Here is a 22,731-nt window from a genome sequence, read left to right on the forward strand (position 1 = left end):
TTCATGTGCTTAGAGACAGATTCAGTGCTAGAGCACTGACTTCTCACCACTTTGAAGGAGGAGTCTATGCTGTCTTCCCTCTATAGAGAGCATTAAGAACTCAAGAAATACATTTGTCAGAAGTTTCTAAAGCTAGCCTAGGGTGACACACAAGACAGATCAAACCATATCCTCTCTCCAGGCTTTCAGCGCTGCTTATACTTCAATTTCTGTACAACTATTACATCAACAGCTGTTTTAGGATTGACCATTTCATCTCCACACCTACCATAAAGCCTCTGGTCCAGAGAGGTCAGCAAGCTCTGGCTGAGTCCGATTCACATGAATAGTTCCACTGAGAGTAATAAGATAAGGCAGCATACAGACTCAAGTGCTTTGCTGAATCAGGGCCAAAGCCTCCTAAACCATTTTAACCACAAGAGAGACAGAAATCTGAGCCTCAGCATTTTACTCTTGAGCATTATATAATATTACGAAGCTCCCAGACTCCAGATCCCTTCCTTCTGAATTGGAGCCAAAAAGCAGATACAGGCTTGCCCAGGAAATTGCAAAGTTTATTACTTGTCCAGGGTTTTCCCACATCTTGTGCCATTTCACATCTTCTCTCCTTGTGTTTATATGATATTCTAACACCCAGAGAGCAGCCCCACTTCCTTAAAGAAAAAAAGCAGGAAACTAATGCCCTAGTGCCAGCATCAGCAACTCGTCCACAACCTACATCAAGCCAACTATAAATGCTTTCTAATGGTTTTTTAGAGAAGCATTAGCCCATGAACTTCAGTGCTCTTTCCTAGCACTGTATGCCACCAGCCCCTTACCCTGTCCATTTACATCAGAGAAACCTCTGTGGATCTACAGGGCATACTAAAAAGGCTCTGACAAATAAAACAGTATTTCCAAACCTGATCTCACTCATCCTAACAAGTTACTGCCTCCACAAAATTTGTACAGTGATCTTTAGAACTGTATGGATTTGGAATATGTGTACAAGTACAGGATCCCTGTCCCATTCTCTTTTCACTGTTGAACCTGCAGGATTTCCAAGCGAGATTATTATTTCAGGATTATTCCAAGCAATAATCACAGGAGAAGCTGAAGTTTTCAGAACCATACTTAATAGCCCGATTTTGTCAACACCATTCAGGAGGCTGCTGTTGTATGTAGGACCCCTCAGCTTTAAGCTCTTTTTCAAAAAAAAAAAGCTGCTCAGGTTAACCTCTTCAGTGAGAAACACTGCTCAAGACAGCAACTCCTGCCCTGCTTTCAATGCCCTGATGAGCAAAAATAAAAGCAGGGCTTTAGCCAAGAATGGGGTGAAGAGGACTCCCGCTGTAAGTGGTCTTTTAAAGGAATATCACATGGGAGCAAAAATACTTGGGCTTTTCCATCATTTACTGCTGGCATCAAAAAGCTGTCGGAGAGACCACTGGTAAGAATCAGTGTCAACCACTGAAGAATGTATGAAGTCAGAAATGCACACGTGTAGGGAAACAGCCTGTCCCATGAGCCAGAGCGCTCCTCAGCACTAAAACCAGGATGCAGCCCTGTAACAGAAAGCTCAGAAGACTAAAGAGAGAACTCACTTCCCAGCATTCACAAGTTGTTTCAGAAACTCAGTTATATGTTGAACTGTAACAAGATGACACACCCGGAGGTCAGAGAGAGGCTGTAGCTCTGAGCTGAATCACAGTCTCCTTTTAACAAGGAGCCTGAGCAGGCTCCTCCTTTAGATGCCTCATAAACTGTACCTGGGATCAGCCCTTGGTGCTTACCTGAATGAAGTATTCAGGTACATGAGTTCTGCTCCCTGAAATGCTGCCTAGGTGATCCAACCAGTGACACTGCTATTTGCCACTCGGGGGGAAGGCAGGGAGGTGGGGGAGTGTCAGATAGATAAATCACAACTGAGGAAAAACCAAACACACGGGACAACCAGGAGCAGAGGACAAAACCATACAAGCTGCTTACAAAACAAAGTACCTGCCCCGTTCCTGCTTATCTGTGGTTCAACAGCATTGCTCAGGAGAAGGGAGAGATGGCATAAAGGGTTGAATCAAAGGAAGAAATGGACCTTCATTAGCACCTGACTACTTGCCTGCCCCAGCCCTTCTCAGTCAGGCTGCTGCACCTCACCTTAACCAGAGCAGCAACTCCCTCCGTGGGTGCTCCCAATACACTGGAACCAGCAGTATTTGCAGTTGGGTTCTTCAGAGGCATCAGACCTTTCTATCAGTATTTTCACGGAGCACTTGAAAACAAGCACTTTTAAGACAACAGGCACCTCACAATGCAATCAAGCGTGTGCTGTGTGCTCATCTCGGAAGCAGACTGCACACCGATGGTTCAACGCAAAAGCCGGTCACAATCCAGGACGTCCCAAAAGTAAAAATAAGCAATATCCAAATCTAATTCACTGTACCCTGGGGTAAGTGCTTCGGCAGGAAGGACACAGAAGTCCAAGGAGAGCAGCCAAGATCACAGAAATCAGGCCAGATTTCCCTGCGGTATGGCAGCGATTTTTCAACAGATGACTTCTGGGAACACTCTGCAACACCTGCTGTAAACAAACAAGTAACCAAGCAGAGTCTGTCTTGTCATTTGGGACAAAGGTTCAATAACTTTTCTATTAAAAACGTAAACCCTTCTACATTTCAGGTAGTGAGTGAGGTTTATATAACGGACCTTCTTATCCAGGGAGGAAACGTCTCTCTAATGTCTTCATGCTGAGACAATTTAATAAGTAGCACATACTTTATAAATCTCATTTGTGTAAAGAGGAATGGGAGCAATTTCAGTCACCTCTTCAATTAGTTTCCCTTTGAACAGCAGTTACAAAATGGAAAGCTCCAAGTGGCTGCATAGGAAATCATCTCTGGGCATTCAGAATGAATCTAGAGATTCTTAAAAATTAGACAAACAACATTGTGTTAATTAACGTACTGATTTTTAAACTGCCGCAAAAGAGTTTAACATTTGCGAGCTGTTCAGATCACCCAACTTAGTGAACAATTTCATCTCCCTTATTTTTATAAATCACTGTTCATTCCGCCACTACTTCTCCAAAGAAGCACCTGTGAGCCTTGACCTACAGCACTGCATAGAATATGACAGTACCTGACACAGGCCCTCAGATACCACTCAAGCACTACACAGAAATGATACTTAGAAGCTACAATAAATAAGAACAAAGACACAAAGTTAAACTCCCAGAGTTAGAAAATACAAATATGAAGATAATCTGGACATTTAGCAAGAAAAATTTCAGCCTTCCAATTTGCCAAGTTCAAAAGCAACTAAAGCCAGCCTCTGCTGAAAGCTGTTGTCTTATCTAAACTGAGGGCTAATTCTCCACCGTCCGTTTGGAGAACATGCCTGATCTCAGTCAGGGTTCATACATGCCCATTATATTACCAAATAAAAAATAGTAATAAGAATTACAAAGCCAGTAATAGTGATGCTGCAGTACCAGCTGCAGGACCAGCTGTTAGCTTGGTTCGCTGACCCATCCTCCATCACCAATGGCTCACGAGACAAGTCTCTAACATCAATACAAACCATTTTGGCCATATACACAGTGAAACAGCAGATGGAACAGAAAAGAATCATGCAGAAGCTTTTTTCCTTCCATCTTTCCTAACTGGTTCCATCAGGAAAATCTTATCTACAAAACACACTCCATAGCACAACACTACAGTGGGTTTAAGGGTGCAGCACCACCATCTCACCTAAGAGAGGGCAAGTAAAACTGCACCCTGGCTACCTCCCAATGTATGGCTGTCCAAATTCAGCACCTGAACTCATTCCTGAGTCTTGCAATCTCATAAATCCCCTTTAGCATATACCATCCCTTACCTCTTGGGTTACTCAAACAACATTCACTAAAACAAAGGGATGCCCCCAAGCAGAACTATGTTTTGCATAATAGAGACTACTGACCACACCAGGCAAGTTTGGCATTAATTGGCAATCTACTCCCTCTGCTGTAAGAAAATGCTCTGCATCTGGACTTGTTCAGCTCCGTTCAAAACCCAGAGGGCTGTCAGAGCATAAGGCTAGATTTCTCACTTGTAAGCCCACAAGCTTCCAAGCAGGGATAAAAGATCCAGGTAAAAACACGTACAGGGGCTTGGGGCAGGGGAAGCAGCTTCAGTGACTCTAGTGCTGAACTCCAAGGCTCCATGCTTGGAACTTAAGTAGAAAACAAAATACGCTTTTGTCCAAACTGAGCAAGAATTGACTGTTCAGATACTCACACATGCAATCAACTTAATTTTCAAGTTGATTCTCCCAAGCACCAATTCTAACACTGCCTATTCAACCAGGCACAATTTATTCTGCAAACAGATCGAAAAGATCCAGTAGTTGTGATTGCCACTGAAGCACCAGTTCCTGGTCACAACAGGAGTGAAATAATCTAAGTGATGCATTGAAACCAGACTGCTGAAAGAACAAAAAAAGAGCAGAGAACCAAAATGAACCCTCTTCTGCTCCCAACAACCTGCCCCACTTCACTGCTGGGAAGAAGCTGCAGCTTCACTAAGTTTGTGGGTTGTTTTTCAAAGACATCTTTCACATACCCCTTCTCCCCAGTAGCAATACAGTCACGAAGAGCGAGTGGAAAGCAGGGCACAAAGTGCTCATGAGGAGCTGGTTGAGCCAACAGAATTGTTTTGTTGGGGTTTTTTGTTTGTTTTTCTGTTTTTTTTGGTTTTTTTTACCACCAGGCCCTCGCATGGCTCTCGACTATCGACCAAAGCGATGACTCCAAAGCTATGGATTGCCTTGCAACAGTTCAATAGCAAGCAGAAATAGTGCACAAAAGATCCGTTATTTTCTAAAGTTTGCCACCTTTATACCGTTCCCTTAATATGCCCAGAGCACATTTTGTTGCCATGATACTTATGTTACTGTCACGGTAGGATGTAAATGGTATTTAACCACCACGTCCATATGAGCAACAAATTTTCCAGACACAAGGAAAAAAGTGAAGGTCACAAGGATTTCAGGTTTACTTCCTATATGCATTTTCACAGTATAACAGATGTTTACAGTTCTTAAAGCAGTTCAAGAAGAAAACCCCACACCATTGCCTAGAGGCAAACTGCACACAAACACTGAACATATTTCCCTGTGCAGCCCTGCAACATCAGTTGCCCACCACAGAAATCACATCACCACCACCCTTCTGGCAAAAGAAGCCACTGGTTTATCACAAACACAGCAATAACAACAAAGCCGTCAGTAAGAACAGAACCACATTTGCTTCTGTTCATAGGTCCAAGTGCTCAAAGTCTCATACCTTTGGCCAGGAGACCAAAGATCCATCTAATTTTGCCCAATCTACCTGTGCCCAAGTTTTGTCACCATGAATTTCCTTGATGGACTTTGGAACTAAGACATACAAATGCCCTGGGTCTAGATTTCACTGGGTTTTCAGCAGCACAACTTAAAACTCAAGAAAATTAGCTTGAACGAGAATCAGCTGAGGGCTGCCCACCATTACTTTAATGATTTCTAACAGTGAAGAACTGAATGTTTGTTGTTTCCTGTAGTGCTCTGCACACACACCTATAACCACAGAATACCACTGTGACTAGAGATGCTGGAACAGGGTCTCACTGATGGAACGTTTCATGTTGTCTGTACTTGTGCAGTTCAACCTCCGCCTTCTGCACAGAAGAACAAGTCCCACCCATCATCAAGAACGTTTGCTCTCAAGCCATAGAAAGGACGTCACTGCCAACACTCTGGGAACACACCAAGGTGACACCGTAACAGCTAATTCTTACGAGCCTGGAGAACACATTGAGTATGAAGTACAAAGAAAATATTCTCATTCATCTACAAGTATTTTGATGGTCTTGTGATGTAAATTATTGAAGCTCCTGGCATATGCATGCTCATGGTATGCTCTGGTCTGTCCTGAACTGATGGCCATCCAGGGAAAAGATCGCTTTATCTCCTAACACCTTTAGGCTGATCTTCTGCAAGGTAGGAATAGGGTCTTGTGTCTCATGCTAAGTTCTTTGTGACTGTAGTTTCATCATGCCTTTTGGTCAGACTTTCCATCTCTTGTCCAAGTGACCAGATAACACACATCCCACCCTCCAGTCAGAGAGACATGTCTTAGAATCAGGCAAGCTCCTCTCCTCCAAGCTCCATTTTTTCACTTAATTTCTTAAGCTTGCATGTCATGTGAGCTTGTGCGATGATAATTCACCAGCTCCAGACAAACAGCCTTTCTGCTTTGAAACCGTCAGGACTAGTTTGAGAGCTGAAATTACAGGTAGACCTGTAATTAGCTTTAAATAAAGGTCCCTGCAACAGGAAATTAAATAGCAGGACCATTTAGCAATGACCACCACAGCAGACATGGCTGTCACTCCTTTGCCTCCAACACAAAACCAGCTTTGCTGCCAAGCACAACCCAAGCAGGATCCTGAAGTGCTACAGAAATGACCATTTACAAAAGGGTCCTCTTTCATCTCTGAAAGAGGACACTTAAGATCGGCATGAGGCATTTTCATCTACAAATCAATTGTTGCCAAGTGGAGAACTGCATTAATTCCCTGCAATCACAACCACAGACACGAGAAAGCCATTAGCAACGTAACCACATGGCAAAGCCCGAGGCACCCGCAAACCTACATCCAAAGACTGACTTTTGAATGCACCAAAGGGCCAGATGTGGCTGCTGGCTGCGGGCTGCTCAGCCTGGCTCCCCAGAGCCAAATGCTGAGGCAGTGGGAAGTGGGTTGAGTGTATTTTTCCAAAGGAGTCCTCCGGTCAGAACAGACACCTGCAGGAACTACTCCACACAGTGACACCTGTAAGGACAGAGGGGAGCTCCCACCCTCACCCGAGGGACACATCCACTGTCATGGCTGCACCATGGGCAAGCACCAGCTCCACCTCTACCAGGGCTTATGACAGGAATATGAACCCTACTCAAGCTTCTCCTGACCTTCACAAGAAGCTGAGCCAAAGCATCCTATGATTTTTTCCCATTTTTCTATTTCTGAGAATTACTAAACTAGATTGGAAGCTTTCGTTCCTCTAGAAGAGAATGAAGAGTGCTCACTGAAAGAGCTTTTAAAACTTACTTTCTTTAAAGGTTATATGACCTAAGGATAGTTAAAAAAAATTAATCAAGAGGCAGGCTGTCATTTCAATGCACACAACATTTAGCTGAAGGTAATATAACTTTTGCCTGCATTCTTAATTTCTTATATCTGGTTTCATCCATTTGATAGTGCTGCAATCAAGTAATCAAAACATGGAATCCTCAGTCTTCATTTCTATGTATTAAGTTTCACAGAAGCAGCTGTGACAGTTTTTTCCTAGAAAACTATTTCTGGGTTTCATTCTAGTTATCTATACAGCCTGAGAGGTTTTTTTGAGCTACGACTGACTCAGTGCCCATAACTGATCTTGCTCTGGCATAAAGCTGAAAATTGAGAGAGTGTCTCTTGCTGTCTACTAGAAACAAAAATAGAGAGATAAAACCATCCAAATATATCTCGCTATAAAATCACTCAGGAAAATGTTACCAAAGCACTTCCTGAACCTGACATTCTCAGCTCAAGAGACAAATGCTTGACATGAAATTGCTACAATGAGAATGTCTGCTCAACACCCTTTGCAAGCCATACAATCACAAGAGGTAAAGTTGAGAACACACTGAAAAGTCATAGGCAAAATTGAAAGAACTGAAACTTGCCCTGAGGCCCATTCACTGTTATTGTCTGTATCTAATCTGGACAGTGCCCTTGGCCCCGCAGTTGAGGAAAAGCAATCTGTGACTGGGATTTCAGTGCTGCTTGCTGTGAGACTGATGGAGAAGGAGAGAAAGCCACAGGTGGAGCCAAAGACCTGGTGAGATTTAACCCTCTTATTTGCAAGTAGGATTATAGACTGAAAGGGACCACGCTTCTTCCCTTCCCTCCTAGACAGTCGAGCATATAAATGGTATTTCAAACCATGCACAGCACTGCAGCTTGTCTGAAGGGTGCATATGCAGTGAGTATTACAGAGGAGTATTGCACAGCTGGGAAGGAGCTGCATTCTACCCTTTGTACTGAAAAGCTGTTGAAAAACACCTCTCTGGGTAAGTGTGTAAAGAAACCACATCTGCAAGCAATGCCCCAAAGGAAACCATTTTCTAATGAACATAAGCAGTGCTGTGACCAGGTTGACTCCTGATGCTCTTTCTCTGACCTGACATTTGGAATTTTAGTTACCCACTCGGGATCAAGCAAGCACGGACATTTCTGGATAGCAGCTGCCTATGAGTTCAGTGCGACACAGACATTCCTTAGGGACTCTGTCTGCCCAGGATGAAGCCCTACTCTTTTCAGAACAGGGCAAGCTGTGTCAAATAAGCAAGCCCTCTGAGTGTCCCTGATACTTGACCACAACACGGAACCAAAACTTCCTCTCCTCTTTTTAACCAAGTGGTTTTCTTCAACCTCTTTTAAACTTCTGGGCTCCCTTTAAAATCTTTTGGAGAGTCAAGAAACCTGTGAACAGTGACATTCAGGTGGGATGGGCAGCATTTGCTTGCTCATTTTAACAAACCACCGAGAAGCCAACAGACCACCGGGTGCCCATTAGTAAGAGACTAAAACCTGGGTTTCCAGGCTGGGGTAGAACAGTGGTGCATTATAATAAAGGGCTAATAACATATTTAGGCCTGAACTTGAATCCTCACGTTTGCTTTGTAAGAACACTGCCCAGACTAACAATGCAAACCCTGCAGGTCATGAAGGGATGGAAGGATACTGCTTTTACAGGCATGAAGGTGGGAAGACAAAAGGCTATGTTCGATTTGATTGGCCTGATCGCGTTGTGTATCTGGAAGTGTGACTTCAAGAAAGCGTATATGCGTAAGACACTGCCACCCTTCTCACTGCCTTCCTGCACACAGCCATCTTGCATTTCCAAGGCCACACTCTCAAGTTGCCTCAACTGAATTAGCAGTTTCAAAGCCAGTGTCAGTTGTCAGTGCCAGAACTCTGTGTGAAAGCTTCCAAGCCCATTGAAAAGAGCCATGTCTGGTCAGTCAAGAAGCCAGTTAAACCAGTGAGGCTGTGAAGGTCCATCAAGGCTTGGTTTTGAGACTAAAATTTAATTTGGGAGTTCTGAGCAACTTAACAAATTCTCTATCACTGCTTCAAAATGATAGGTAACAACTAGAAACAGCAGTCCAAGCAACTTGGCCTAAGTTATCACACTCTTGCCAAAGAAGCAAATAATATCCTGTCAGCTTGCTTTTATCCATGGAGACAGCAGCAGCACAGTGCTGAGAGCTAAGTCACCGTGTAAATGTGAAGCAGTGATGGCAATTGAATTCAGGTTATCTTCTTGACTGTCACTTCTGTGTTCCCACCACAAAGCCACCCTCATCACAACCACACCGTGTGATGACAGATGACTTGCTGCAGTTCATTCCCCCTCCTTCAGAGCTTCCTCATTACTATTCCAAACCCCTAAACCAGCCCTAGACCCATAACCAGCAGTCTCCTCTCTTCTCTTGCTCTGCTCTCCCATGCTTCTACCCCCAATGTAATTGATTACTTGCAAGACAGCTATCAAGAGCTATTGTGGTACTTACCTGCCCCCAAAAGGTACCTTCACCTTCAACCCTGAGGCTCTTATGGTTTGTTTCTCCTGTGTGTATCCCTCAAGTCCCTTTTTCTAACCCTGACTTCTCTTCTATACATCTCAGCACTTTCCCCTTAATTTCAGTCATACATAGAGGACTGTTCCTTCTCCCGTCTGACACACCTTTTCCCACTTCTTATAAAGCTACGACTTTCCACATTTTTACTGTTCCCTCCTTTCTTCAACAGCCCTTCCTACCCCAGGAAGGCATATGATTTGGTATGACAAGATGTTTGATTAAATTAGAACATAAAATGTGCAGTAAGGGTGGGATTCAGCTTCCAGGCTACCTTGTCTCCGCTTCTATACTTAGGAATAAGCTTCATTGTCCGTTACAGATCTCCACTGACTATAAACAGAGCCAAGATGCTGGGCTGTAGCTTACATGCCTACACATGAACACCTAAGTTTACGTGCCTTAAGCTACAACCTGCATCCCACGCAGTGTATTAAACACTAGCTAAGAGAGCGTTCTCAGAACACAATTACAAACAGTAAAGAATCACTAGATGCATTTAATTCCATAGCAGGGGTTCCACAGAAATCAGGTCTGGGCCAAACACCAAAAAATCTCAAGGAAGCATAGGACTAAGGTATAATAAACTTGCAAACAAGTCAAATAACGTGAACTCCCATCACTGGCAAAAGATATGACAAAGATTAGAGGGCTTTCTAAACTAAAAATGCTACTGTAAAAACAAATTAATTTCCAGGTATCTTTTGGCCCCCACACTCTACAGACTAGGTTACAGCCTTTCCAGTTTTATAGTGCATGAAGAACTCGTTTCACTGCTGAAAGTGAAGTGAATCTTCTTAGATTCCTCTCTTCAAAACTCTTCAGTACACAACTATTATCTTCACCTGCTTCTGTAACGACCTTACAGGTAGAGTCACTTTCTACCCCTATTCCCTCCCTTCTTGGCACATGTCCTGCCTACTCTGGGGAGGACTTTGCTGAACTGAGTTCTCCATTAGCACTTCCTGCACCACTGTCATCTGCAGACTTCTCTTCTTCCCATCCTTGCACTAGGAAACTCCACAGGCCCTCTCATCCTGATCTTCATGGTCACACAACAGACTGAACAGGAGACACTTTGCATGTTGGCAAATTATCTACAAATACCTAGCTTTCTAGCATGCTTGCCTGCAGCATGACTCAAACCACACAACTCTTACACAGCAAGCAAACAGCCCTAAGAACAGGATTTACAACTGACAGACATCAGCATTTTCCTAGGCTTTAATTCCTTCAGAACTTCTTTTTGAACACAGCAAGTAAAACAAGCCTCATCATCAAAGAGAGTTTAACACACAGGACTCATTCGATTTCTGAGTTTGCTTCAGCAATACAAGCAATAATGACAATTAATAGCAACACCTCTCTCCCAAGTCTCCTTGATAAACTAATCCCTTACCTCTTCACCTCCTTTATTTTCTTAATGCATCTTCTGTTCTTAAAACTTCTTAGGAAAAGATGTACTTGAATAACTTGTTAGAAGCGTGCTGAGTGTTTGATGACAGCAGGCATCCTAAAGAATGTTTATACTTTTCCCTGTCAAACAGGGTAGCCAAAAGATTATTTCACCATAAACACTGAGTATGGACCTTCAAGAAATGCTTTCAATTCTAGGATACTTTTGTGCTTTGTGTAGAACATACAAACTTAAGTATTATTGAATATGGACCTTCAAGAAATACTTTAATGCTAGGGATAAGTTTGTATGCTCTACACAAAGCACAAAAGTAAGTATTAACACTTGCCCAAAGTCAAACAGAAAAAAAGCCAGCACAGAAAAACCTTCTCTCTGTACCTGGTAGATGCCAACCCCAGGCAATTCCAATTGCAGGTGATTTGCTTGGCAAGAGATCAGCACAGCGGTGAGAGCTAAGTCACTGCAGAAATGTCATGTTCCCATGGCTGGTGGGACAGGGTTTCACTGAAAAGGTGAATACTTTCGGGTGAAAATGCTTTATCCAAAAAGAGAGGATGATGTTTCAAGTAGCCCATGGAGACTTTTTTCCCCCCAGATCTGAATTTGTTTTAGACATCCCAACACAGAAAAACAACATGATAGTATTCAGTTTCCCAGTGTCCCCACTTAAAGCACAGGTGAGCTCTGACCTGGCTGAGGTCCTGCAGCAAGCACAAAGCGCTCCAAGCCACTGGCTGGCAGGAGTTCCACCGGTCTGTTTGTCCAGGCCTCAGCAGCAGGAAGCACTGCTCAGCCCTCTGGCACTACGACTCACACAGCTACTGCTCCACATGGATCAGAAGATCATTCCAAACTACCAGGCCCACAAAACTTTTAGCTAAAGAGCTGAAATGGAAGTCTGGCTGTTTCCTACTTACTTCTCTTTCCACAGTCCTCCCCCTCCCCCTCTTTTCTTCTGTGCCTTGCTCTAACAACTTACTAATGTGATGAGACTAAAAGCACAAGATAAACTTTGAGTAGGTACAAACAGCAGCCCCAATATCTCTTATAGCCAGAAAGGAGCAGGCAACTCGCTTTTGATGCAGCCCTGTTAAAGCAGGGAGAACAAGGTCTGTCAGGAAGGCATCCATCCCTTCAAACCTGGGATACTGCTGTAACAGAGGCAAATGCCATCTAACAGCCAGCACAGCCACTGCTGCTCTCGGATCCCAACCTTCCTGTCACCACCCAGACAAACCTGCCAGCCCTACGCCTTGTATGCCAGCAGAGAAGTCCCTGAAGCTCAGCTCTGCAGTGCTCAGCTCCCTCCTGCTTTCTCAGCATTCCGTGTCGCTGCCTTGCCAAGCAGTGGAACACAGACCTTACAGCCTATTGACCCCACAAGAGAGATCCATTGCAGAACTCTTTCACTGCTACTATCCAGCTTCCTATTTCTGAGTCAGAAGACACAGGCAATCACAAAAAGCATGTAGTTTTACAGTATCTGTATCTTGCACGCCTAACCAAAGTCTCATTCCTTGCCTTAGTCTTTAACACCAATTCTGCTGCTGTTTACCAGAACTTGCACCAGTGGTTCCCGTATCACAACACCAGTAACAGTACGAGCTGCTCTTTATACTGAGCAGCATTCATATGCTGAGAAACACTGACAATAACATTTTGTCCGATAGCATGATCTGAATACCCCTACCAGAAGCATGTTTGTTACTCAGCATGCTATCTATCTTTTCCGTGTGTTCATCTTCGTGCTTAACCTTGGAGGTGAGTTGAGATCGAAACTAATGTACATAGGCCAGAGCATTGGCAGATCATGATTTATACTGATTGAGCATCAGAAAACAAGGATGCCTTGGATTTTTTTTCCCCTCCCATCCAAGGTGCAGTGCCTTCTCCACTTTTCCTTTCCGCCACCCAATCGTTCAAAGAGTTCAATGGAAGGAGGAAACCCACTAATATGTGCATACAAACCTGTAAGCCTGCTTGTTTCAGACAGACATTCAAATGTACCCACTTGGCTTCACTGCTAAGTGGAACCCTGTTCCTAGGCCTGGACTCATGGCTGTTCTTTGGCACAAACCAGCCTGCACCACCCCCTGTGGGGATAACGCAGACCGAGGCATCACGCAGCAACTCCCCAACCTGCCCGCACAATTGCAGCAAGCAGAACTAAACCTCCGGGTAGTCACAGAGGCGGCCTCTGGGCAATGCTGCTTTGCATCCTTACAAGGCATTACTCCTGAGCCTGGGCAGCTAAAAAGAATCTAGAGGGACAAGGTGCATGAATCTGTGCAATTCTAGCAAAATCCTTTTATCTTCTGCTCTAGTGACTTTCAAGTGAGTATTTCTAAACACCTAATCATGTCCCTTAGCACTATAAGTCACTGCAGATGTGGCAACCAACCAGAGGCTTAACTGGATCAGACAACTTGTTTTATTTCCTGTGTGTGACCAGCTGTTCTTTACACAGTTATTGCAACACACTTTGCAGTATTTGTTCTTCCTTCCCTCTGTGTCTCCAACATTTTAAAGCATGAAGCTGATAAGCAGCCAAGGGCTGATACACTACAAATGAACCCAAGCAGTAACGTGATCCTGCAGCCATATTAGAGCGACGTCTACTTCCAGGTTTCATGCCAACAGCAGCAGGTTGTGCTGCAAGGAGAACCTGCCACTGTTCCAGCCTCTCCAAAGCTTGCCAGCTCTGCTTTATGCCCCAGGGGAAAGTTGAGGGGTAAACTGGAAGGAAAAAAAGGAGGAAGAAGCCCTGTGATGACAGTTGCCATTAAATAGTTTGAATTTGGACAGGTCCCCAGGATGTTTAATGTATTAATCAAAGATGCTTTTGAAAGCTCGTGTATATACTAGAAACTAAGCTGCAGTTGGGAAGGTTAGAGCTATGCAGACACACAGATGGTTTGCCTTCAAAGCCTGCTCGTTTCAAAGCAGTCTAAACCCTCTCCCTCTTAGGCCAGTAACACTGTATCAGGTAGCACCCATTGTGAAATCCGTGTAATCTCTTCAATGAGACTTTCTCCACAGCAATAGAAGGGCAACTGTGGGTAGATTGCCACAGACACCAGGCAAACCATCCCAGAGCCCATCCCTTCTAGGTCACTGGCCCAAGCTCACAGCAGATTAGAATGGCACAGAAGGCATCACCATCTGCTGTCTCTCTAGCATGCTGTGCAGAGTGAGCTTTGGAATCCTAGGCCAGATCCCAGAAGACAAGTATTCCCAAAGACACTAGCATTAACTGGAGACAATCCAGTACGTGTCAGAAGTCTTCCCCATCACTTCCAAACCCCACTTAAGCAGCTGCAGCAGATGGCACCTACCTCTCACCAGACAGAGCTGAGCATCAGCCTGGCAGGAGCAGAGAGGTCACACCGTCAGGCATATAAATCCACCGCTGGTCTCCAGTGTCCAGCACACTGTGAGGCTGGATGAAGTCTCCAGTGCAGAGTAGTCAAATAGGCCACGTGCCTTGGCAACATGAAACTCCACCGTAAAGAGGCAGACAGAGAGACAACGACTATTGTGGAAAAGAGGAACAGGTATTAAGAAAAATTTATACACACAAAACCCAGAACCTCATGAGTGTCAGTTCAGTGTACAAGACCCAAGCAACTGCAGACAAAGGAAAGGCAGGAAAGAAAGCAAGAAAATGAGGACACGTGTAGAACAACTTGGGGGTAGCTCTCTGTCTAGGGTGCCTTTGGGATAGACAGGGAATTTCCCCTACTTAAAAAGTAACTTCTCCTTCCAGAACTACCTGTCTGGCACCTTTCATCAGGACACAAATTAAAAGCAATTCAGTGCACTCCTAAGAGCAGCACTACAAAGCAGACACTGCAGCCCTGGCACAATGCATTATGTCAGGAAGGTGCAGGAAAGGAAAAGATACTAGAAAATGCAACCTTGAGGCAAATCACACCAAGTCTCCAACGTTCTAGACCCACTCCATGGTATTTCCTAACGGCCATACAAATGGCTGCAGCGGACCTCGAGCACCCTGTGATGATGTGACCTGCTAAAGGTTCAGCTCTCAGATTTTATATGCAACTTACATCATTCATCTGTGCCGCTCTTTCCTGCATATGTCATGTCTTCAGACATCTCTTCTATAGTTGACCCAAACACAAGAAAAATAAAACAGGCAGCCAAGCACTTAGCTCGAGGTGTAGTGGAATTCAGCAGCTGAAGTTGGTGAACGGCAGCTGAGCAAGACAAGCTGATGCTGCAAGCAAAGGAACGACAGCGTAGTGCAGGCATTTGAGTGTTTTCATAGTCTCCTAGTAACTCCTACAACACCAGCACAACTGATATTACCAAGTTCATAGGAGAGACTTGGTTTATAATTTTTCCATGCCCCATGCACTGTTAACTCCCAGTTCTGCCCAAAAACTGCCAGCAAGGGTTAAAAAGTCCACCAGCTCTCACCTGGCTAACTCTGACCGAAACAGCTTTCACATGAGGTCTCACCTCTAGTGTGAATAACGGTGTGATGCATGTAGCCTTCAGCAGTCACTCCTACAGGCTGCTTTAATGTCACGCACATGCATGACATTCCCGAACATGAAGCTAAACTTGGAAAAGCAACTCCAGCAGCAGCTGTCACCAGCACACTGCAGTAAGGGCCAGCAAGAGGCCTGCTGTGCACTGCAGTACAATCCACAGGAACAGCTTTCCTCAGCTTCTGCAGCAAGACTCTGTTAATTAACAAGGACTTCCGAAGTTAGTGTGCCTATTACCTGGAGCTGACGGCCATGGGATACCACATCCCCTAATGCATTCCCATCCCAGAGAATAAGGTACGATACTATCAGAAGAAACCACTACTGACTGTATCAAAAGAAACCACCACTGACTACAAAAGAACAGAGTGCAAAAAGATTCCAGTAAAAAAAGATGTCATTTAAAATCATAATGAAGCTTCCAGCTGTCCTTAAGGTGAAATGAAACGGAATTTATTTCTGACATTACTCTTCCTGGTACTTTCTGCAAGATGAATGTCACTGGATGATGGATATTATTGTGATTCCCAGTTTCCAGTTGTGGTTCCCATCATCAGCTGCCCCAAAGGGACAAGATAGAAAGCAGAAGCAAAAAGCCAGCTAAAACAGGTTACCCACAGTCATACAAGCTATTTCCAGGTTCCAAGCTGAATTGATTCTTGACATTATCAGAAGTCGAAAAAAATTCAAAGCAGCAAGAACAGTCCCTTATCAATCCCAACAATAAATTTCTATTTCAAAATTGCCTAATGGCTCATAGGGCGTCACTTGGCATCAGTTGTAAAGAACCGTAGAGAGAAGAGATGGGCAGCTAAAAATGGAAAAGTGAAGTTTAAACAGTCTGGAGCACAGTATCACACCGATACCGAGACCTCGGGTTACTGTTTGGCAAATTATATTTGAGTATGATAAATACAAAGGACAGGAAATTCAAAGAGGAGTAGGTCATTCCAACCCAACTCCTCCTGCAGGAAAAAAGCTTTGGGAACTCCCCTTCATGTGAAAGTACTGACTGAAGACTTAACCTATCTGGTCCACCACTCTTTTCATCACTTACTCACACGACAGTCATCAAAACACAATCACAAGGCAGCCCAGCTCCAGGCATTTACAACCGATGCAGTTGTGGCCCCAGCGTGGCCATCGCTTTACACGCCTCCCTAAGCTGTGTTCATTTTAGCAGCGTTCAAACGAGTGACTGTGCCTTGTCCAGGGGCCCTAGCACAGCACTGCAGTGCTGGCTTTTACCGTGGTAACACCACACGGTAGGGATACACTGGCAAACTCAACTGAATACCAGACTGCTCCAGAAAACTGCCTTTACTAAAGAACACTTTTGCTAATTGTAAATTAAAGACAATCCTGTACTGTAACTATTCCGAGGGAATTACTTTATTTGCAGTTTCATGTTGCATTTTAAGTCTCAAGGGACATCAAATATCACTTTCTGCATTTTCCCATTAGAGCAAAACAAGTACCCATTGCTTCACTGAGCCTTCACAGCTGCTTCAAGGTATTTACAATTACATTCAAGACAATGATCAATATGGTTTTTGCTGGTAAGAAAGTTCAATTCCAACTGTGCTATTTTTGCTGCAATGGAAGTTGAATTTTGTCTAACAGCAGCTCCACCTTGTTCTCAATACAGTCTCTCTCACTCACAGATCAGTCTGAACAATCACATCAGCAGGGGTCGAGGGAGAAGAGCTCCCTATTCAGCTTGTGTCCCTCCTTCAACTGTCTGATTCTGGAACGTTACAGAACTGCTTTTTAGCAGTACCTGCTTTTAGGACATTATTTTCAAACAGACCACTGCTTGACCGACTAGGCCATTGCTTTACAGCCTCCAGACACGCTGTGGCTAAGACAGGCTAAGCATTAATACAGAATTCTTCAGCAGTGCCTCAGCTGTATCAGTTCCAAATGGATGTCCCTCTTGCTTTGGTGTGCACACGGCTGAACAGTGCTTTTCCTCAAAGATTAAAATGGCACAGCTGAGGCATCAGATTTAGCTTACAGATGATGCAAATCCAGCAAACGAAATGAATGCAACAGAAGTGGATTTCTATTTTTTAGTAATGCTTTGAGAAGGAAAGTGACTTTGACATGTCTGACAAAATATTAGCACTAATTAGATCAGCTGATACGTGCATATACCCCACCACTGCCGTAGCTTCATCCAAAATTCTGTTAAGCTTTCTTTGATTGAAGAACAATATACTCAGCGTTCACCCAGTCTGTACAAGTGGATTACATGTCTGCCATAGGTACAAAATGTTGCTAGGGCAGCTTTCCAAGCTGTTCTGACAAGCAGGCAGAGGCAGCGGAGCTGTGCTAAATGCATGCAAGCTGTCCAAGATCAGGAAAGCTTAAGGAGCTAAATAATATTGCTGCATTTACCTAGGTAACAAGTTCCTTCTCCTAGTGAAACCATTCCTCTGACATTGCCCAGTGTAACAGAGTCTCCATTTCTCAGTTCAGCCCTCTGGCATTAACACAGGAGCGCACTGTATCTGGGGCAGCTCTAGTCCCAACTGAAATGCCTCAGGGAGGTGGGATGGGTCTCAGCCCTTTTAACACAGCTATACCAAAAGCAGGCTCAAAAGAAATCATTTAGAGAAATCCAAGTAAAAGCCGTTGGAAAGCAATCAGGGCTTCTCCTAGTGCCTCTACTAGAGTAAGTAATAAAGATGTATCCTTGGCTCAGCAGGCAATTGCAAATGGCAATGCTCACTGACATCAAGCAAGCTGGCCTTCAAAGTGACATGCAAGTTCCCGGACATTCTTGTAAGTGAAAAGCCCTTTCAGGGCACTCAGAATCCCACAGCTCCACTAGTATGAAAACATGAACTGAAATAGCCAAATGCATCAGGACTGGACTTGAAATAACATCAGTAAATGAGATTCGTCATCTCAGCCTCAACACCTGAGTTCAGAGCCATTTGCATCTCTTCTCAGGATCCATTTTCTGGGAGACTGCATCAGGAAGACAAGACAGAAAATCAAATGCCTAAACAGAATTAAGATCTCTTCTGCACCTTGTTAGTGAGAAAACATTGTCTGTACATTCGAATGCTTCATCCCTTGCTACATAGCCACAGCTCGATAATAGAGTAAGCGTCTGGTGGCTGACAGGCTGTCTGCCTTCTGCAGCCATCGGCCGCTTTTCAATTTTTCTAATCAGCTAAGCAAAGGAAGAAAGTACAGTTCTTAAATTCTGCAATTGTGAAGACACTATCGCCTGCACTACAAGAAAGACTGAACAGCACCAGGAATCTATAGTGAATCCATGTGATACTTCACTGCTCAGAGGGAAAAGTCCATCACCATCCCAAGCCTGTTTTGCAAAGTTGTCAGAATTCTTTATACAGGTCCAGGCATGAACATTTGTCTACGTGTGGCAGCAGAGGTGTAGGGGGAACCGCTATTTCTCCATCTGGTTAGAGTCACTTCCATGGGACTCCAAGCATGAGGAAGGAATAGGAAGACCTCTGCCTCAGTTCCTTCATTTAGGCCAGTTTTGGAGTACAAGAGAAAAGGATTTAAAGTACATAATTTTATCCCAAGAAAGAGGGGAGGTAACTAGGGACCAGATCCTTCTATGTCATATTTCAGAAGCCACTGTGTTCGAGTGTGGCATGAAGCACATATTGCCCTCTTCCTCTTGACAATGCCCCCCCCCCAAAAATCAGTTCTGAGCCAAGAGATATTATTACTCATCAGTACGTACATGCTAAGCTCTTTTGGGCCATGCAATTATGTCTGCTTTTCTCCACAAGGGCATTAAAAACATGCTACATAATCATTACTGCACTTGAAGTAGCTGAAGAAAAAGCACACTGGGAAAAAAAGTCAGTGCCATCCTTCACTCCCCAAAGGCAGCAAGCCAGCCATGCTCTGCAGGCAGTGCCGTGCACCACACTAGGTTGGCCCCATTTGTGCCCTGGGTGCTAGCTGTGCCATGGTTTTTTCCTCCATGCACAAATTTTACAACTAAGAAAACTGTGCCTCATGGTACCACAGGGGCTACATTATCTCTGCCACATCTTAAAACCAGGATCAGCTTGTACACAACATGAAGAATCAGGATAACAATTAATGAAGACTAAAAGGATATTTGCTAATTTCATCTCCTCATTCACCTCTCCGTGGGCATCTAAACACACAGCTAAGAAGCCTTTTCCTGTTCACTGATGCCACAGAACTTAGAAAACCTGCATAAGATCTTAAGCTGCGAGTGTTAATTTTAAAATCTCAGTGATGTTCAAGAACATTTTCCTGTTGATTTCAGTGAACATAACATCTTCCTACCAGAAAAATCTTGGTAGCGTTAAGGGCTGTCCACAGCTAGAGCCTGCAAATACACACACAGATACAGACACACACACATACAACACACAATGCATCCTGCTCCCGTACGGATCTCACAGGGGAATCACCTCAGGGAACCTCAGCACAGCAGGTTCTCCGCTGTCATCACAGGAGCCAGACTCTCTCTCAAACATCAGTCCCGCTGATTAGTGAAGATGTACCACACACTATTACTGTTTAAACTTTGCTGCACAAAGTAAAGCAGGTCATGTACTCTGTGCGCTGGAATGCAAAAGGAGGTGGTAACAGAAACCACCAAATCGCTGCAGTTCCATTGTGTTACAGAGTCCTTGGGGCTCGGGAGACACCACAGTGCAACAGGAACCACCCCACAGATCTGAGTGCAAAGGGTCTCACTCTTGTTGTGCATTCTTAACTGCAAAGCCTTCCTATGAGGCAGAGCTCAACGCCAGCCTGGTCCTACCTGTGCCCCATGGCAGATGCCCGAGCAGTTGGTGCTTCAGAACTTCTCCAAGCCTGCGCAGTCCTGGGAACAGCTCGCACCAAAGAATGGAGCCACGGACGGCCTGCTTGGATGAGCTGGTGCGAGGGCTGCACGGCCACATCACTGTCACTTTGCAGCACAGGCATTCCTGGTCTGCAAGAGAAATCCTGAGAAGCTGGTACTTTCTCCTGAAATGCTCCCTGAGCTCTCCCTCTCCTCTGTTTTCAGAGGCCCCCGTACACATGGAAGATTCTGGCACGCCACAGAAACACAGAATGGTCGAGGTTGGAAGGGACCTCAGGAAATCATCTTGGCCAACCCCCTGCTCAAGAAGGGCTCCCTCGAGCTCCTGCCCAGGACTGTGCCCAGACAGCTTCTGAACACCAGCCCTGTCCCCGCTGGGTTACAGCTCCCTCCGCTCCTCCGGCCTGTCGCAGAGTGCAGTCACCTCTCCCCACAGTGCTACATGCCATTGGTGCCTCCAGCAAAGTGCCACAGGAGCAATCACACCACTGGTGGCTTTGTGCGGGGCTGGAACAGGGGGGCGGACATTTTTATTTTCAATGCTACAGAAAGGCATCAATTCAGAGCACAGAGAGATAAGGCTGGAACAAGGGAGGGCAGGAGCCGGCTCCTTACCGTTATCAGTCCTTATCTCCACAGACTGGGGTGGAGCTCGGGGCTGTGGGTGGAATCACACGGAGCACCCAGCAGCACAACAAGGAGGGGCGGGGGGGTAAGAATTGCCCCACCACAAGTAGCTCGAGTTCTTTAATATTCAGTCTTTGTCAACATTGTTTCCCTGAGACAGCATAAAATTCCTTTTGCAATTGAAACTCTTGTGTGTTTATTCTACTGAATCCAAACACCTCTGTTGCCGTGTGTTTGTCCCCTTTGTGTATGCACACACATATATATATATAAATTAAGGTACCCTTAAGTAAGTTAGTGTGAATCTTGTCATTTTAGAATCTGTGAATAAGTTGCTTTTCTTTCTTTCAGTATTTCTGAATTATTTTGTAATAATAAATTGCTGTTAGCTATTAATAAACCTAGATTTTTCACTAAACCATTACCCTGTCAATACTTTCATCTGTGACACTGCTACAAGAAACAAAAGGTTTTACTCTGTATTTTCAAAACATGCAAGGCTGAATTAAATTATAATTATGGACTTATGGCAGAAGATAAACGTCTGCAGCACACACCCAGAACTTCTCTTGCATCAGATTTTTGCTTGAGCATTGAACATTTTACTTAAACTAAGCATGCTCCCCATTTTTCTTAGGGAAATCTTAAAAAAAAATATGAATTTTAATCAACCCTTTTGGAGTCCACAGGAAGCAGAAGCCCAAAATGACAGCTCAGAATTATGAATTGCCCTATCCTGCAGGACTGTTATCACTAAAAGCCAAGAGATTTAACACCCAAGGTGGACAATTTTTAGAAAAATCCGAATATTATGTTCACATTTTGTCTCAGCATTAAAGCCTGACAATTTTTATCATAAATTGTGAGTGCCATCACAATCACTTTTAGAAAAAAAACCTGTACCAAGTCCCAAAATATTTTACATATTAAGAAGATATCTATTAGCTTCAGGCTACATGCCAGGATACAGATTACAGTTCCTGTCTTGACTGATAACAAGGACCAAAACAAAGTATTGTCTGTAATGAAGTTAAAACTCCTTCTATCACTATTCATCATCAGTAGCAGAAATTAGCTTTGGGTTATTAAAGCTGAGGATCAAAAGTCCCATTCAGAGAAGTAATGGTAATTATAGTAAAAATAAGGTAAAAAGCAGCTTTCTGGAAGTAAAAATTGGTAAGATGTCCCTAGCACATAAATGCAAAGAAAGGAGAAAAAAAAAAGGAACTTACAGCTGTGCCAGGACCAGTTACTGAGAGCTCAGCTTCATCATTCACTCCTCGAGCTTTCTGCTAGAGAGGACACACCAGGGGAAAACAGGGATAGAAAACATCTTCCCTCCTGCCAACTTTGGAAATTCAAGCCAACAGGAGTTGAATTAAGTGCAGCATTCAGATGCCATGTGGTGTAGCCCCCAGCCACAGGCTCAGCTGCTGAGTATCACGATGCTGATTGTAACAGCTCATCACAGACAGCAGACAATCCTCTGGGTCACATTTATCAAACCACGCAGCACTAAGACGAACCACACTGCAAGGCTCATCAACACAAAAGCAATCCAGACTTAACACGGGTATAAGCAACACAACAAGCACTTGTCAGGGAAGGCAAACCTCTTAAATATCTTAAGAGTCCACACAAGTCAATGGCCAGC

The 22,731-nt window shown here is 44.2% G+C and overlaps 1 pseudogene; it reads right to left on the reverse strand.

Moving 5' to 3' along the window:
* Window positions 1–22,515, reverse strand: part of LOC141947208 (ras-GEF domain-containing family member 1B-like) — a 107,110-nt pseudogene extending 84,595 nt beyond the window's left edge.
* Window positions 22,516–22,731: the final 216 nt, after the last annotated feature.

Source organism: Strix uralensis, chromosome 9 (genome assembly GCF_047716275.1).
Source record: "Strix uralensis isolate ZFMK-TIS-50842 chromosome 9, bStrUra1, whole genome shotgun sequence".
Classification (NCBI taxonomy): Eukaryota; Metazoa; Chordata; class Aves; order Strigiformes; family Strigidae; genus Strix; species Strix uralensis.